At 35.5% G+C, this 19,014-nt stretch overlaps 1 pseudogene; it reads left to right on the forward strand.

The window, feature by feature from the left end:
• Positions 1 to 717: 717 nt before the first annotated feature.
• On the forward strand, positions 718 to 18,681 carry LOC149560092 (cytochrome P450 750A1 pseudogene; annotated as a pseudogene).
• The last annotated feature ends 333 nt before the right edge of the window (positions 18,682 to 19,014 follow it).

The following is a 19,014-nucleotide window of genomic DNA, read 5'->3' on the forward strand; positions in this document are numbered from 1 at the left end:
TAAATTTTTCACTTCACTAAGAAGAACCAAACATAATTTTGCAATCTTATATCCTCATAAGAATCTTATAATCATATAATTTGAATTCTCTCCTATGGTTTATATTTGTTGCTTGCATTTCTTAATTTTATGTCTCTTATTTTGGTTAAAGAACTATTATTTTATTTTATTTTATTTTATTTGGAGTATCATTCACCATAGAGTATCTTTGATCATTTTTCAATACAATATAGAAGCACAGATAGGATGAGATTAAAAAAAAAATAGGAATATGAGTTAAACTAAAAAAATTAGAACATGATAGCTTCATAGTTTTTATAACAAGATAGATTAATATAATCTCAAGACACATTTAACCTTTACGGACTTTTTGATTTTTCAACGTTTTAAAACGTGTGAGGCTTTATCGTTGAATGTTCCAGACAATAGCACGTATACATCTCAATTATTTGCATAAGTATCTTCTTCATATTTGTCGTTATTGTCTATTCCAGGCATGGAAGTATTGCTCGTAAGCTATTCGACTTTGTCATATTCGGTTGAGCCATTGTATAACGTAATTCCTTGAATAGATATATAACAAGGCCCGCAAACCTTGACTATTGACTATGAGGAGCAATAGAGGCATCGGTCCCTATATATAAATAGAAGCCCGCGAGCAGAGGAGTATTCAAAGAAAAGCTTGTGTGTGTGCGTGTCTGCTAAGTTCAGTTCACAATGGCAGCTTCCTTTGAATTTCTAGAACAACTTTGTGGCCAAATGATCACTGCTCTAGGGTTGGCATTTGTAGTCCTCGTGTGGGTATTATTCAAGCAGTTGAAGAGGGATCCTAAGTTGCCTCCGGGGCCATCCCCATTGCCCATCATAGGAAACATCCATCAGATTGGGAAGCTTCCACACCGTAGTTTTCATGAGCTCTCAAAGAAATATGGGCCTGTGATGTACTTGAGATTGGGTTTTCTGCCCTGCGTGGTGGTCTCTTCTTCTGAGATGGCGAGGGAGTTTCTCACTACTACAAAGTGAGTCGTTTTAAGACGTTTTTTAAAGACAAAAAATTATTATCGTCTTTAACTTTGCCTTCATTTTCTTTTTAATTTATGTTTTAATTTTAAATTATTATTTTTTGTCTCACATAACGCTAATTTATTTCATCGAAAGATGAAAGAAAGTTGGAGCGGCAAACTAATTTCATCCTGCCAAGAAAGATACACGGCAGAAAAAAATGTGTAGAAGCCTGTCATGAAAGGTGTGCGGATAGATTGGATGTTGCAGAGTTTGATGATTTCTTTGCTACATGGAAATTTGGGTTTTGAAAAGGCCTATGGATAGATAAGGCTCCGCTTTCGGCTGTTCACGCATTTTCTGTACATCTCAGTTTAGGGGTTTTTTAAAATCCAGGGGGGTTTTCAAATCGTAACCATGGTGGAGATCTAGATTTGGTTGGAGTAAGAAGGGTGATATTGCAGGGCAGAAAGTGGATAAAACCAAAGTTGATAATCCTAATTTCATCGCTTCAGCACAGAATAATAAATTTGTTAACTCAACCTAATTTTTTGAAGATGGATTTGGGGAACAATGGTGGGTTGGGGGAAAACGTCAGGAGAAAGAGAATTCTTGCGGAGGTATCTCTTTTGGGATAAAATCATCTTGGTTCTAACATTCACAAGTGGATCCACTGTAAGTAGTTTTGAATTCTATACCCCCAGATTTTTTCTTGCTTAATTTAGATATGCGAATAAGCTTTTAAAAAGCCTTTCTTTTTGTCTGGGACAAGTTTGTTATTTGCTTATCTATGGAAGCATCATTTTCACCCTGCCCTGTTCAGAACACTTTGTCCCTAAAACATGTTTGGTTTGTACTTCCCCAGTTGCCATTAGAGCCTCCAGATCTGGATATTTTGCCTAAGATCACCGGATCAGAGAATTCCTGTTAGGCACTGTAAATTTGATTTTTTCATAAATTGATAATTATTTTACCATTCAGACTTGTGCGCTAAGAGATCCTAATTTTGGCCTCTAAGGACCCTGCATTGGAAATATGTAGGCCTCCAGATCTGAATTTATTTGCCTAAGAACAGACAATCCCTGTTAGACACTGTAAATTTGATTTTTTTTAAATTGATAATTATTTTATCATTTAGATCTGTGTGCTAAGAGACCCTTATGTTGGCATCTAAAGACCCTGCGTTGGAAATATAGAGGTCTCTAGATCTGGATATTTTTCCTAAGAACACAGAATCCCTATTGATAATTATTTTTTCATTTAGATTTGTGTGCTAAGAGACCCTAATGTTGCCCTCTAAGGACCATGCATTGGAAATATGGAGGTCTCCAGATCTGAATATTTTGCCTAAGAACAGGGAATCCCTATTAGGCACTATAAATTTGATTTTTTCTTAAATTGATAATTATTTTATCATTCAAATCTGTGTGCTAAGAGACCCTAATGCTGGCCTCTAAGGACCCTGTGTTAGAAATATGTAGGTCCCTAGATCTTGATATTTTGCCTAAGAATAGAGAATCCCTAGTAGGCACTGTAAATTTGGTTTTCTCTTAAATTTATAATTATTTATGTGCTTAGAGACCCTAATGTTGGCCTCTAAAGAACCTACTTTGGAAATTTGTAGGTGGTGTTTGATGTCAAGGAATAGCACAATATTCATATAGGTTTTGTAGATCTAAGAATATCATGGATCATGGAAATTCATTTTTTGTTTTCTAATGTGCGTGCCCTAATACTAACAAAGATATTATTTTTACTAAACCTTCTTCTAAATAAACAAAATGTATATGCCCTTATGCATATATTATTTAAATTAGCTGTATCACATACTCAATTAAACAGGAGTTGGGTTTCTTTTCTTATTGTGATTGTTGTTATGTTTTAATCATAGATTCTTGAGACAAAGACTCGAAATGTTAGGTGGGTGGGAGGTAATTTGTAATTGGCGGTTTACCAGAAAAACCCTAGGCTATCTGCACTTTCACTATGTTTCCTCCCACCCCTGTGAGGATTTCTTATGATGTCTTACCCCAACAGAGTATTGGATGTTTCCATGAGCCTCTTGTGCAAGAATCTAGTTGGTTCGATGAGCAGTAGATAGATGTCTAGCTCAAGGCATTGAACCAAGGACAAATTGATCAACATCAAACAATTTTTCCAATTCCTACTGTTTAAGTTGATCCAACTCCGTACTATTGAGGTTGATTCAAAGTAGTATAAGTAGGAGACACGTGTGCAAAATAGGCAAAATTATTTATGTTGTATTTACATCTTCCTTCTTACCAAGGCATATTATTTATTGATTTTAAATTTCAATTATTATCAGTTTCTTTTTGTTTCTAGATTCAATTGTGTGTGATTTTGGAACATCAATATTTCGAATCACACCTTGTGATACTTAATTAGGATGAGTAAGAGAGTTGTAAAGAGAAAAAAATGCACCCAATTGAATCTAAAAGCAAAGAGATATGACTCATATTTTACCATAGAATTGCAGTCTATTTGATTTTAATTATTCCTTTTAAATTTTCCAAACAAAATTACTAGTTGAGCTCACCATATCATATTTTACTATACATTTATTCTCAATATTTATTCTCAAAGGATAGTGAGATGGAGTTGATAGCCATTTTTTTGTTATCGATATCTTGCACATGCATCTGCTATGAGTTTTAGAAAATGGATTTGTCAAGATGGAGGGCTAATGTTATTCATGTTACAACAACCACTAACAAAGTGGTATGTTGTTTAGAATATTGACACTTTCTATTTGAACAAAGAATCATGCATCTAGTATTTTATGTAGTTTATAACATGACTTAAAATATGTCGTCGATTTGAGAATATCAGTACTCACAACAACTAGTAACAAGAAGCTTTGGTGGGGCTTTTAGAAAAGAAAGTTTCCATAGGATTTTGGACATGGGAGGGGGTAAAGGATAATAGAAGCTCTTATTTTTAGCTTAATTGGGACACTTAATTGGGACACTTAAAGTCTAATAAAGAACTTGAATTCTCTAATAAAGTCTAATAAAGAACTTGAATTCTCTGATCATAGACATTTCAAATTTCTTCTTCATGGATTCAACAAAGTTAACACTTTGTTTGTCATCTCCACCAAAAATGGAATCATTCACAGAGATCTTTGTAATTAGTAGACTTGTTTATGTCTCTTGCTTCATGTATAGGTTACAGTTATCATTGGTTCTTACAAACCCAATCTTTATCATGTATGAGTATAAACTCTCATACTATGCTCTTGGTGCCCAGTTCATTCTATACATGGATTTTCTCAATCTACACACTTGGTTCTTTCCTTGTTCATTGTCAAATCCCTCAGGTTGCTCAATGTAGATTTCCTTTTCCAAAACTCCATTCAAGAATGCACACTTTACATCCATCTCATATACCTTGAAGTTTTTGTTTGCAACAAATGCTAGGATCGGTATCCTGAAACATTCCAAGCTAGACACTGGTGTGAATTTTTCTCCATAGTCTATACCTCCTTATGCATATCCTTTACAAACAAGCTTGACCTTGTTTCTAACCACTTCTCCATCTTCATTCATTTTGTTTCAAAACACCCACTTTGTGTCAATGTCAATTTTGTCCACTAGTCCAGCCACTAAGGTCCATGTGTCATTTTCCATTATTTGGTCAATTTCTTCTTTCATGGCCTTCCTCTAATCTACATCATTCAGTGCTTCTCTTGTAGCTTTAGGGTCTATGTGTGAGAGTAAACATATTGTCTCTCTCGTCTTTCTCCTAGTTAAGAATCCAATATCCTTGTCTCCAATAATTTGGTCTATTGAGTGATGTCTTCTTACATACTTAGCTAGCATTGGTTCCCCTTCAGGTGCTTCTGTTCTGTGCTCTTCGGGTCTAGCTTCTTCTTCTTGAACTAACACAACTTCTTGTACATATTCTACCTCAACCGGTACCCTTTTCATTGTATCACTAAGTAGAATCTACTCAAAAAATTTGTAGTATTTTAGTTCCCTTTTTTGTCTTCCTCATTCTTCTTGGAGAATTCATCCACCTTGACATTGGCAAATTCTACAAATTTGTTTGTCCAAAGACTTAGACACTTGTAAGCTTATTTGTTGGTAGAGCATCCCAAAAAGATATCTTCATCTCTCAGGCTCAAACTTTCTTTGGTATTCAATCCTCTTGATATAACACTTACTTTGAATACATTGAAGTAGTTGAAAAATGGTGTGTTACCAAACTATAGCTCACATGGAGTCTTCTTTGTCCATTTCTTTACTTGTATGTGGTTTAAGGTCTACACTGTGGTGCTTACAACCTCTCTCTAGTAGATCTGTGCAACATTGTTTTGGATTCTTTTGTGTTCTAGTACAGTCTATGATTGTTATGTTGCTTCTTTTAGTGACACCATTCTCATGTAGTGTTCTAGGGGCTGGCATTTGCCTTTCGATTCTACACTCTTCGCAGTTTCTTTTGAATTCTTATGAGGTGAACTCACCTCCCCCATCTGATCTCAAGCACTTCAATGCCCTATCAGTCTCTCTTTCTACCTTTTCCTTGTAAACTTTGAACATGTGAAAGGCTTCTGACTTTTCTTTCAAATAAATAGTCCACATCATTCTAGAAAAATCATCAGTAAACAACATAAAGTATTTGTCTCTAGATGCAGTCTTTATCCTCATGGGACCACACAAGTTGGTATGCACTAGCTCTAATGCATGTTCAGAAGTAAATGACTTGCCTGAGAAACTTAAACTTGCCAACTTTCCTAGTTGACAGTTCTTACAATCACATTGTAAGGTTTGGTGATTGGGGGTAAACCCCTTACACAATTCTTCTTGCCTATTTTGACAATACTTTAAAACTGAACATGACACAACCTCCTATGCCATAACCAATTGTTATCATTTCTAGCTACTTCTACCATTGAAGTAGTACTAGGAATATTGAGGTAGAAAATGTTACCTTTGCATTGTTCTCCTATAGAAAGTAGCTTAACACCTATATCCTATCTATTTTAAACACCTATTTTAAAGCTATCTAGCATTCAATAAGTGTAAGTGGTAGGAATAAAGCTATGACAAGTAATTCCCAAAAATTTTACTAACAAGCTTTTTAAATTCTTCTAAGTTTTAATGGCCCACACCCTCTAGGGCTGCATTACTGATTTGTACCAACCTGGTTATGTTAATGTCCAAGGTCACAAATAGAGACTCTACCTAATCTAGGACTGCTCTTAATTTATTATATGCAGATTTTAGGTAATTGGTTTATGCACAAACATTCCTTGAGTTTTCTGTACTGCATATTTAATTCAGGAAATGAAGAATTGAATGGGAAACATGGTGAACGAGACCAACAAGAAAACACACAACAAATCTACGCTTGCCTTGGTAAAACCTAGAATCGATTGAAAGTCCAACAAATAGAGTAGTAAAAATTCTAGGTTAGAAGCTCACCAAACTATTGCCATCTACAACAAATCATCTTGCTTCTTTTGCATTTAGTTTTCTATACCCTTCATAGATAACACGTCCTAAAGCTGCCATTGCATCAAAAGAATGTTCACGAATCCTGATTGGAGCACTGAACATTTTTCCAATAATGTCCCCTCAACGTTACCCAATAGTCTAAGAATTCCCCTTAGCATTACCCGATAGTCTGAGGATTTGAACTTGTGACCAAGCTATGATACCACTTGTTAGAGTGGGGTTGTCGTTGCACCAAAAGACTGATCTATCAGTGTCTGATACAACCACTCAACTTATAGTACACAAGAAGCAGTTAGGCCCTTGTTGCAAATTCTGAAAGAAGTGCTGAACATTTTTCCAACAAACTAAACCATACATGATGTTTTAAATTTCTCCCAAACCTGTACTTATGATGATTCTTCAAGCCAACATAAAAAACATCGACAGAAAAAAAGCATAAAGTGCTGGGAAGTTGTCCTTGGTGCTCTCTTAAATTTATTGAGGTGTTTGTGATAGGCTCTGCCACGAATGAATCCATTTGTGAGGCCTACATGACATATTCAACCAAGATTTTAAGTTGGATCGTGCCTATCATAGTCACTGTGATACAGGTAACATGTTTGACCACGATTAGAGATCTGGCTTTGCACAAATCTGACATTATGCCACAGATGACACGTTCAGCCATGGTTGAATCCATTTCTACATGTTTGTTCTTTAATGTCGGCAGATCAAATGAGATCCATAGAGACTCCAGACTGTCCTAAGGGTATTTGTGCATTTTTTCAACTTTCTATAATTGCTTGCGTCATTCTACATTTTCTATCTTATGTTGGATTGTGAATGAGTATATACAGTTAATGTCATAGGAGTCATACGAGACATTCAATTACATGAATATAGATGAAAAATATGGTACCTTTTTTTCCCCAAACTACGAGTAAACAAAACTTGAATCAACCTGCACATTCAAGAATCCCTTGCAGCTAGCCACAAGAACCCATTTTTATATCTCATTCAGGCCATGGATAGTTTGAGGTAAAAGTTCCTATAGAACTAAATACATACAAACTATCTCCTTTGTTGGATGTGGTGTACCACGAAGTCTGCTGTACTTGGGAGGAGAACAAAACATTTGGAAGTTCTTTCATACAAGATGTCGCATCTAAGTTTTTTTATGTTAAATTATTTTTCACAACACTGAGAAAAAACAACTTTTTATCTTTTCATCGTATTTGAGACCAATTAGGAAGTTCATATGTTTTACGACGACATATAACAGTTCTCTAAGTTCTACAATAAATTGCCATAGTAAATCTCTTGACTCTTAATCATAGTAACCGAAGATAGTTATAAGTTTAAATAACTGTTTAAGGACAATAAAGCTATTATTAGCAGATTTGAAATGTATGGTTTTAAGTTTTAACCTTATAAAATGATTGAATCAGGATGCCCTTGTCCCTTGTCACCTCACACATACTAAATAAGAGTAGATATTCTTACAATGTTTATGGATTTAATTGTGTCAAGAAATTTAATATCAAAATCTTCACACAGTTAAATCCACAAACAATGTAAGCATTACTATGGAATGGAAAGATCATGGTTGTTATAAGAGTGGATATATATAGGAGGAAGATCCAGTAGGTATTCTGCTGTTGTGCCTAAATCAGGAGATATGAGAAGCAGAGTACCATAGGGCCTCCAAATTAGTTTAATTATTACCAAGGCACAGATGTTCCTTAACAATGCGTTTGTAGGCATTCAATTAAGACTAGTTTTACATGACTGTGACTTCAAAATATTCTATAAGTAGCCAATATATTCAACTGAATTTCATTTTCCCTACGAGTGATCTTGGATAATGCATTTCGGTTATCCAAATAATAATTTTGAAATTTATTGATATAGACTTCAAATCTGCTCACACTGATGAAACAGAGGCAGGTATTCAAGCATATCTACATTGTAATCTCCAAAGGATCTTCCACTTTCAAAAATTATGTGTTTCTATAACTTGAATTTTATGCAAGCATCAAACAAATCCACAAAAAACATTGTAAATATTATATAGATTGAGTTACTCTGCTTTCAGAAAAATGAGTGTACACGTAAAACTCACAGACGGGCTACCCTTACTATCTCTTCTTGAAAATGTTTTTGTAGATTTAAAACCTTCCCATCAGCTATCATGCATTCCCAAACACCCAACACATGTAAAACTGCAAACCCAACTTCCAGAAACTTTTCCTCTGAGTTTAGATTTATAGGGTAGCCAGGGGGGATTGATACCATTGAGCTGTGTATCTCTTAAACGTTCATAATTTCATATCCACGCCCACACACTCAAACTCCTATTCTTAACAAGTAAAAACCTCATCAATAACTATCAATATATTAGTATAAACATTTTAGATCATATTCAATGATCCATTATAAAAATTTCTTTATATTCTTAGTTCTCTCATCCTGATGATGGATCATTGGGTATGATCCAAAATGTTGATGCTAATAAACTCACACATAATCTTACGCAGAAACATGAATATAGCATCAATAATTTAAAAGAAAAAAGAAGAGCATAACTAATGAGAAGCATCCGTCCCTAAATTACCTACAAGATATGTGTGTGAGGAGGATAAAGGACAGCGATTTTCATAGTTCAGAATCCAAATTTAGAAGAACAAGGACATGAATAAATCACCATAACTTCATACCATTTGGACTAAATACAAAGAGAGTATATCATATAGTGCTATAATCATGTCTTGCTTTGAGCAGCCAAAATTTTACTCTCGCACAAACCTTATACACTAGGTGTATTTTTTAGAGATTGCTCCATATAATCATACTAACCTTCCCATACAATAGTAGAGCCCAGTTCCATCCCTATCCTCTACAAACCTTCGCAGCAATTTGAATCATCACAACAATCTTGGCCTTCTTGCTGCTCTCTCCAACTTAGCTTCGCCCTCCTATGAAGCCATTCAAGAAAAAGAGCTCTCCTCCTCTCCTTTCCTATCATCTGAAGATTCCTTTCATCTTCACCTTCGTATGAAATGACAAATTCCTGAGTGGGTGAGTTGTCGACCTATTCTTCGGCCTTTGGCTCTTCAGCGATCTGACAAAAATTATGCAAAACACAACAAGCAAGTATAGTCTAGGCAGCATACTTCACATCCACATTCAAATTCTCAAGTATCTTCCATCTCTTCTTTAAAACATCAAAGGCGTCACCAATTTTTGCCTGGCCCCTGAGAAGATCCTCATCAAAGTGACTCTCTCAAATTGCGTTAGGATTGGTCTCGTAAAAAGGAGTAATCATAGAGGCACTTAGAGGGAAGGAACCATCTCCCACAACAAAAGGCCTTAAAATTACCCCTCCTCACACTTGAATTTTTGGCTGCCGCAAGATCTCGCCTACCCTGAGCTTGCTCCAAATACTACTAGCCCTGAAATGAGTAGCATTATCCAATCTTCCAGGAGCATTGCAGCACACATCCCAAAAGACCTTATCTGCATCACAAACACCTTGTAAAAGCACACTGTAAAACCCATGGGTAGAAAAATAATCAGTGGGCCTGTAAGAATTTCTCAACTTAAGCTGGAGTTTGATATGAGTTCCCCCAATAGCACCGCATATGTTGGGAATCCCAGTAATAGATTCAAAATTGCTACTCAACCTCTGAATCCTTTCCTCTATAGGAATCACAATGTATTTTGAATATAATTTATTTCTGCTTGCCAAAACTCCGATGATGATCTTGGTGTACTTTATATCTGTAGAAGCCCCAAGATTATACAAATCCCCTATTTTTCTCGATGAATCTCCGTGTGCAAGCCTATGAATTACCATTGCCACAACTTTCTTAATATCCACCGGCTCCCCCATGAAATCTGTATTAGGGTTTTCAATATAAGGCCTGATTTCCTCTGTTAGATATGTGAAAGATGCAAATCCCATCCTATAATTCTTAAGCAATTCTTTGTCCCTCACATGGGTGTCCATGAAGGTATGATTCTGGAACCCTTCCTAGGCTGTGCTATTTCTAGGAACTTTCCAGCACTCTCTGCCCATGTTTGGGAGACACAATGATGTGTAAAGAAAAGTGTAGAGGACTAAGAAGATCGATGAAAGAGGGGTTTCTGGTGGTAGATATTCTGAGTGAAGAGGTTGGCTGCCTGATGAGATGTCACTTCTGAATGACTGGGTGCAAAAGCATAGGAGTAGGAACTCCAATAACTCCATCTCCTCCCGATTCATTTGCTTTGGGCATACTTTTCTAATGGTAAAAGTGCACTTAACTAGGACGATCTTCGATGAAGAATAATAGATTTCTCTTTTTTGCTCTATTATATATTGGGGACTCACATAAAGAAGAGTCCATACATGTGTTTTCAATTAAAACCACATAGAAGCATCCATGTCTTCATGGGTTCCACTATTTTCCAGTGCTCGTCTCTTCATAATCGATCATTCTACTTCTAGAAGTTGCTTCCCCTAAATTTTTCAAGCAATCAGGTGGACTGTATATTGATTCATGAATGCACAACCCTATCTTATAGCTAGCATCCATGAATTACTCTAATCATTCTCTTCGTACTCCATCATTCCAAATACTGGATTCCAGTAACCTATTGCCTGATTTATATCCCTTAATATCGTTGGGGAAGGTGGATCCCATAAATTTCTCCTTGTGGACATGGGCTCTCAGCCAAAAGAACATACTAGAGTTAACAAAGAGGGTAAACATTTAGGGATACATGGCCTTCAAACAGAGGAATCACTAATTGATAGCATGGTTGTTATGTTGAGAATTTAAAATTCAGCCCACCAGGTCTGCTGAATGAATCACTGAGCTCAAAATTAGATGCCAATCAAATCCGAGGGAAAAGATCTTCAATTTTCTCATTAGAAAGCTGATTTTGTACTCCAGTCTTCGTTGTGAGGCTGCGGAATAAAGAAAATAATGCCAAGTTGATGAATTTGAAGCTCCAAAACATATTAAGGGTTTTTCCAGATTGTTTTGAAGTGTCATTTTGCTTTATTTTCCTTAAAAATAATCATCTTTTCTACCGTGGGTGGAGCCTGGGAAATATTACTATCTACTGCGTCGTTGTTTGGTTGATCATGATCTGTTCCTGTTGCCATCTTACGGATCATGGGTACTACTTTAGATGCAAGGTAGATCCAACAGTTGTATAAAGATGGTTGTTGATCAAGGCATTGGATACTAGAATATACTAATGAAAATATGTAGGTCAGGCGTTTGGCCTAAGGAATAAGAAATTTAGACCGACGGCAGGTGCAGAATCAGAACCCAATGCGAGGTTCTCAGCCCTTTCTGTGCTCTAGAATATCTTGATACTTCCTAATTTGAAGTTGGTTGGCTTATTGAAAAAATTAATTACTTCTGGATTTTGAGCAATTAGCGTATAAGAAAGAAGCAAGCAATTTTATGAATGTCTCCACAGAGGAAAAAGAATAAAAGTAGTGAAATGTTCAGGAGGTAAAATTGTAGAAAATCAGGCCAAGAGAAAAGTGAGACTTCGTTAGCATTTTTTTGCCATAGGAAAGAGGAAACTAGCTATTGCATTTTTGTGTGCAATAGGCAAAGATCAATTAGAGAATATTTTGGCGTATTGTTTGTTTTATGTGTAGACTATATGTTGCTTATGCATACAAGGGTTGTAATGCAGAAGTGATAGTTTTATATTAACTATGCATTTGCTTATAGAGAGATTGATAAGAAAATATAGATAGATGCAAGACAAGACTATTATAGAAAGAGATAAGGAGACATTGATTGAACGAGTGTGTGAGAGAGAGAGAGAGGCGAGGGCTCAAGGGAAAGATAGATGTCTATATATAGAAGGAGATAAAGAGGGATTAGAAAATGATTGGGAGGTAAATAGAGATATTGTAACGCCCCGCCAAGGGGTCCAAAAGAATTAACCTAAAGTTTTAACTAAGTTTGCCAAACATTTTTTTTTTAAAGAATAAGATACACATCAATCATAAAGTAGTGGAAGCAACAACATACAATCACACAGAAGCAAACATAAAAGATTACATTCCTTAAGGATTCCAAGATGTTCAATCACATTTAAATTTAATTAATACTATATCATAGGAGAACAATGCAAAGGTAACATTTAGAGGGCTAGAAAGTACAAAATTAATACTAGGAATACTAGAGTGACAGGACCAAATCCAATATCTGATTTACTATAGAGGGACTGGAGAGAAGCTGGCATAATAAGCCCAGTGAAAAATCAAGGACACTGTGGATCTTGCTGGACCTTCAGGTTTGCACAATTTTACATTTCTAATTTTTCCTCTAATGAAATCCATTGAGGATAATTTTTCTATGAATACATGAAGAGACTTCTGACTGAGGATAATTTGAACTCTCCGGTGGATGGGCAAGCTTTAATGGGCAACCTTTAAGGTGTTTCTCCTAATATTACTTAGATGCAAGTGTTTGTATGAACTGTTATTCATAAAACATGGATCCATGAAGTTGACTCAAAATTTTATAAGGTTCAATTCTTATAACAATAATATAATAATTGAATTTTTGATATTAAGAGAGGGGTTGTTTAATCACAAGGTTGACTTCGAACTGTTTGTCATTCTCTTAAGTCAGCCTCATTTTGGTTGTTTTTAAAATAAAAAATAATATCACAATAAATTTGATCTATTCTTATATAAATGTTAATGTTACAGCACCACTGGAGCTCTTGAGGCTGCCTATAAACAGGCTACAGGAAAGTCCGTGAACCTGTCTGAACAATAGTTAATTTACTGTGCTGGAAACTTCAACAACTTTGGTTGCAATGTGGCTTGCTGTCCCAAGCATTTGAGTATATTAAATACAATGGTGGGCTAGATACTAAAGAGGCTTATCCTTACACGGCTGAAGATAGCATCTGTAAATATGATGTCAAAAGTGTTGGTGCAAAGCTTCAGATTATGTGAACATTACTGAGGTAATTATCCATTATCATCTTAATTACAACCAAAACTTATATTCTGGAATCGTTGTCTTAGAATACAATACTGATACCAAAAAGTCATATGTAGTTTTATCTGAAAACTCAAAATTAGGATATAAGTCAATTAATGGATTTGTGCTCGTTTACAGGGAGATGAAGAAGAACTTAAATAGGCTGTAGGTGTAATTTGTCATGTTAGTGTGGCAATCCAAGCAACTCAAGAAATTGCATTTTACAATTGAGGGGTCTACACAAGTACACACTATGCTCAAGGACCCATGGTACGTATAGAGCACACTATTGTTAGTTTGCAAGCAATTATAATTTAGTGAAGCTGCATATGAACTAGATTGTGTGATGGGTTTTTAATTATCTATAGAGTTCTTTTTGAAATAAGAAAATGATTGATCTCGTACTGATGGTTATGGTCTGGAATTGTCTCACATTCTGATCTAGGGACAGTTTCATTGAATTCAGAGACTCTGAAAATCTTTTATCTTTGATCAGTTTTAATTATTAACCTTGAATAGACAAGATTTTGAATTTGAGTAATGTGTTTAGAAAAATATGAATTATTTAAATATACAATTTATAGAAATAGATAAAAGTAAAAAAATTAAGAGTTTTTTTTATCAATTTTGTTTTTCTACAATTTATAATGATTATTTTTACTGTCTATAAACTTGATTGTACGTATTCTTTTGTACTGACACTTTTAATCATATTCATGATCTAACATCAGATTTTGTAGATATCACGAATAGAAAACTTGATATAATTCTTAAGATTAATACAAGAAAGAACACAATACAAGAAATATGAAGAAATTTTATTGAATAAAGAGAAAAAAATTAAAGATAAAGATAAAAGAATTTCAGCTCAAAGGAGTTGACTAGGAAGGAAACTTGTTTTTGGTTGTAGGACATAAACCATGCTGTACTACAATATGACATTAATTGCTAAGTATTTTTACTATATATGCTCTTGTTGCACAAAGATTTCTTGATTATACATTTCTCCTCATTCAACATTTTAAATGATTTACTGGGAGATCTACTTGGACATCGTTTGGGAATAAATAGTAAAGAGTGATGTGAATTTGGCATGATTTTTGAGAGTTGAACTATCTTTACATTGTTGTTTCTGGCATTGCCTCTTACTATGCAAGTTTTTGGATGCAGTTATATTACCTATTGAGAATAATGTTACTATCAACCTATCATAGTGGTGAGATGCCTTGTAAGTACTATTAAAATAAGGGACTCTATCAATGGCTAGTGCTTGGCTGCAAAGGTTGTGTCATTTATTTGAGAAGATAGATAGAATATCGGTAATTTAACCCAATTGTTGTTCTTCCTATTTTGCAGGATGCATAATCCTTTATCCAACATGTCATGAATGGCAATTTGAAGGCTTTGTTCAAAAAAAACTATCCAATTCGCAAAACAGTTGTAAGGAGTACAATCAGTAAAAAGCTGATTTGGTGATTTCTTTATCTCATGGTGAGTTCTTTACCCTTGGCAACTTGTGTTAATTTTTGCATCAAATGTTTATGATTTAACAAACCCCTGCACATGTATTATCTTTTTTATCAGACCTAGTTATTTCCTATAATGTCCCATCCATATCTCCTTTTACTTATGTATGGCCCTTAATTCCTCTAATCCATGAATACTACAACAAATATCCTTTTATTTAAAAAAAATTCTGGGTCATGTTTAAACATTGCATTTTAATCTTTGATTTTTTAATAAAGTTTTCTATTTTAATCAAATATTTTACAAACTTTTCTAATATAGTCTACCTATTAGTATCATTCAATTGAACAAATACAAACTTATAATGTAATGTTTAAACAAATCCAAAATTTATGAAGATAATATTATATGTTCAAATGTTGATTAATTCACTTGTGATATTAGTTATAAATTGTTGGTTGTTTGATTTTGTTTGAATTATCAACACAAAGAAATAGGAGTGTTGACATCCTCTGCACCTGTCTCATACTTTGGCCATATAAAATCTCGAGACATCTTTGTAGAGATTCTTCGTAGTCTTTGAAGTAAGTCTTCCAACATTTCTTTCAGCAAAGTCTATTCTTTTGTCATATATTTCTATTTAGATAGAATACTTAAATTTTGACCAAGGATTTTCTCGTAACATGGGAGACATTCATTTCTAGAGGAGATATGTGATAAATATTCCTCGTGTCATTTCAACCAAGGATTTTCTCATAACATGGGAGACATTCATTTCTAAAGGAGATATGTGATAAATATTCCTCATGTCATTCCCAATCAAAGAGAAAAAGCACTGCCCCAAGCTTGTTATGATGTATCTAGGAAAAATATAGTGTCTATTCTCACAATTCTTCCATCACAACCCGTTAAAAAAATCAACTAGCTTTCAAGGTTATTGCAAGCTGTAGTGGCTAGGAATGTCTCCCCTTCTAGCCCAATAAAGTGCCTACCCAACAATAACTTAAATAACTAAATGCTCTCTTGGGGTTGTTTGCAGTTTGGTAGATTCATGGGAAGTGAGCTCTCCAACATAAAGACTTCCATACACTGGGCCACATAATATCTTCTCAAGACTATTGCTCGCGTAAGCACCATATTTGTTGAGGTATAAACTATGTTAATGCTTTCACTCATAAATTACTATCTTTGTCTCAAGTGGGTTTATACATTATTGAGGTTTGTATGAACTTATGTAGGTCAGAGATCCTTACAATGACCACAAATGCTGGTAGAGGCTAGAGGATATGGACACTGTCAGATCTTATAAAATGAATGGCTAAAATCTAGGCTTAGATGTTGCATCCCTTGTGTTCTATAGAACACATCCTTCCTTTTCTAGGAGGCTCCTTCATGCTTCCATCATGGTAAATTTTAGTAGTTTCATGAATTCAATCTTACTAAATTCTATGTTTTGTTGGGTACCTCATCAACCTCCTTATTTTAGATTTTTTATTTCGCTGATAAACTCAGAGGACCTTATAGTAACTTGCTTAAGTCTACAGTCTGTCCATTCTATTGCTCTTCTTTTGGGTTAGAAGTAAATGTAAATAAATGTGGTATGCTTTCAGATTATACTGTAGCAAAAATTTTAGTGAATTGATTTTCTTGGGTATTCTCTTAGGATGAATTGCTGTGGGTTGCTAAGTGGATATATAAAGTAATAAAAAGTACCAAATATTTGATCTACATATGACTACAGTTTTAGAGCTCATTAATTGTTTTGCTCCCTTCTTGTGTCTCTTATTTGCAAAAGCTTAGACTTAATTTTTCTTTTTAAAATGGTGCTAGCTCAATGGACGAGCACCTGCATTACGAGCAGGGGATGGTGGTTCAATTCCATCGTACCTTACAATGAATTAATTAATTATATTGTAGTTTATAATAAATAATATGATTGCTTTAATTTATTAATTTGTTCTGTCTTCTATCTAATAATCTTAAGAAAGACAATAAGTGAAATTAAAGACATAAATATATCTATAAAGACAAATTAAAATTGTCTCTAAGAGACAATAATAGTGTTGTTCCTTATTGTCTTTAGAAGACAATAATTTACGACAATAGTTTAAGACACTCACTTAAAGACAATATGTAAGACAATGCTCAACTTTTTTTTTGTCTTGAATTATGACAATTCACTTAAAAATTGTCTCTAATATTGTCTTAAAACCCCCCTTCATGTTGTAGTGTCTGAAGACACACGATTTAGTGTTCGCCAACAGACCCTCTACTGCTGGTGGAAAACACATCGCTTACAACAACAAGAACATGGGCCTGGCTTCTTATGGTCCTTACTGGAGACACATGAGAAAGGTCTGTGTCATGGAGTTGCTCAGTGCAAAGAGAGTTGAGTCCTTTCGGTCCCTCAGAGCAGAGGAGGTTTCTCTCGCTATGAAATCCATGTGGGAGAGAAGCGAGCAGGGGACTGTTGCTGTGAATGTCAGCAAGTCTCTGCTGGATATCACCTCGGCCATTATTTGGAGGATGCTGACTGGGACGAGATTCGACGTTGATGATGTGACTGGGAAAGGGGGTGAGCTCAAAGACATGGTGAGGGAGATTATCAGCACCCTTTCTGCTGTTAACATTGGGGACTTCTTTCCTTCCATAGATTGGATGGACCTGCAAGGCCTCAAGAAACGCATGGTGAATGCCCACAACTTCTTCGACAGGATTGTTGGGAGAATTATTGACGACCATATTGAGCACAAGAGAAGGGCTCTGGAGGAGAAAAAGGAGTGGAGTAAGGACATTCTGGATGTGCTGCTCGACGTGGAAGAATCCCAGTCTCTCGACGTGGAGTTCACTAAAGATAATATCAAAGCAGTGCTCTTCGTACGTCGCTTTCTCTGCCCCCTCTCTCTTGATCTTTGCTCGATTCTGTTTTAGGGTAGAAGTTTTGTAAAATAGTTTGTCTAGATAAGATGATGATCTCAACCCAATTGGAGAATAGGAAAAATAGATCATAGAGTTAATGTCAAGAATCAAGTGAATATTCATTTTATTCGTACTTCCTTTGATTTGTTTAATGTTCTTCTAACAATTTAGTCCTACAATATATGTTTGAACAGGATCTGTTCATTGGTGGGATGGAGACAACGGCAACTAGCATGGAATGGGCAATCACTGCTCTGCTCAGGCATCCCCGGGTGGCCAAGAAACTGCAGGAGGAAATTGACTCTATTGTAGGTGAAGATCGCATGGTAACTGAATCTGACCTTCCCAAGATGCACTATCTGCAATGTGTGATTAAAGAGTCGCTGAGGCTATACATGCCAGGACCGTTGTTGCTCCCCCATGAGAATAGCGAAGCTGTGACTGTAGGACCGCAGGGCTATGTCATACCCAAGAAAACAAAGCTCTTTGTGAATGCGTGAGCCATTTCAAGAGACCCAAATGTGTGGGAAGATCCGGAGGAGTTCAAGCCCGAGAGATTCGAGGGAAACAAGAGCTTTGAGTACCAGGGGCAGGAGTATGATATGCTGCCGTTTGGGACAGGGAGGAGGGGCTGTCCAGGTTGGCACATGGCAATCGGGCAGATGTCCTTTGTTTTGGCTCAGTTCTGGCACTGCTTTGACTGGAGGGTCGAAGGTGATCCTGCTGACTTGGATATGGAAGAAGAGTTCGGAGCCACCGTGTCAAGGAAAAACCATCTCTATGCCATCCCTTCCTTAAAAGTTGACCCCAAGCTTCTAGCTTAGACTCTTTTTAATAAGAAATGTATTGTTTTAATCGTTGTAGCTCCCGCTGTCCAACCACCTGATAAGATAGCAATTCATCAAACTTGCAATAATGGTGGTTTTTTACATAAATTTTTAAGTTAAATATGAACTCAGCTTCCCTACAAGGGCCACTTAAAATTTCTTTGATGACTGGAACAGAAGTTGTGGGAAAATAAGAAAATGTAGACATAGTAATTAAAAGGTTTTATATTTAATTTTGTTTTAATTTTTCTTATTATGCTAAAATGGTCAACTTATTGATAAACATTTTAAAAGCCAAAATTTTTTTGCTTGTTCATGCGACATGATTGA

Source organism: Cupressus sempervirens, chromosome 4, assembly GCF_028749045.1.
Source record: "Cupressus sempervirens isolate cs-2001-9-10 chromosome 4, ASM2874904v1, whole genome shotgun sequence".
NCBI classification, from domain to species: domain Eukaryota; kingdom Viridiplantae; phylum Streptophyta; class Pinopsida; order Cupressales; family Cupressaceae; genus Cupressus; species Cupressus sempervirens.